Consider the following 886-nt stretch of genomic DNA (forward strand, 5'->3'; position numbering starts at 1 on the left):
AAACAGGAAACGATAAAAAATGGAAGACCAACGCTGAGCTAAAAGTTTTACCTCATATACAAACAAAAGTAAGACCATAAACAGTTTTCAACTGTATAAAAAAATGAGACCAGACTAAGAAAAAAAATCCAATATTTAAAAACAAAATTTTGACCTTAAATAAAATATTCTTTGTTTTCCTTGTTATCCTTTTGTTGGACAGTCTGTATTAAAATTGATTAAAGCATCAGAATTAAAAGCTTTTAAAAAGAACTAAATATTTCAATTAAGGTCAAAAATGAAATCCATTTTCTTGTACAGCACTCTATACTTTCATTTGTATCGGCTGAGTATGAATTGTGGAATTGCAACAGCAAATTTAGAATATATGGGGGGTGCAGAGCAAATGCGTTCGCTGTGTTCTCTCTTGACACTATAAATGTCTTTCTTATCCAAACGTGTGTGTAAAGATTGCTGATGAGATATGAAACGTGACCAGCAGTCAATGTGCATGCTGCCAAATGAATTGTGAACAAGCTTCTCTTTTGGGTTCATATGTTTGGAAATTTGACTCTGAAGGAGTCAGTGCCTCAAGAGCCATGAACCTCACCGCACGTCCCTGTAGTACATGGAATGACAGTGTTGAAAATTTTGGGGAAAAATATTAATTACTGTAAATAACTGACATCAATGGCTCAACATAGTTTGTTCCAAATAAATGTTTGTGTGCATTATGTACTATGGCCCAGAAAGTATGAATGGCAAAAAATGTGACAAATTTCTACTGAATGTATCAACTGCGTGTTGGTTCATCACTTCTTGTGTTTGCTGGGAGTATGATTTGGTTTTTAATTCTCACTATGGAGCTGTCAGTGGAGCCACAAGCTGAGAATTAAGGGTTGGTGAG

The sequence above is a fragment of the Stegastes partitus genome, unplaced genomic scaffold, assembly GCF_000690725.1.
Source record: "Stegastes partitus isolate 25-593 unplaced genomic scaffold, Stegastes_partitus-1.0.2 Scaffold260, whole genome shotgun sequence".
NCBI lineage: Eukaryota > Metazoa > Chordata > Actinopteri > Pomacentridae > Stegastes > Stegastes partitus.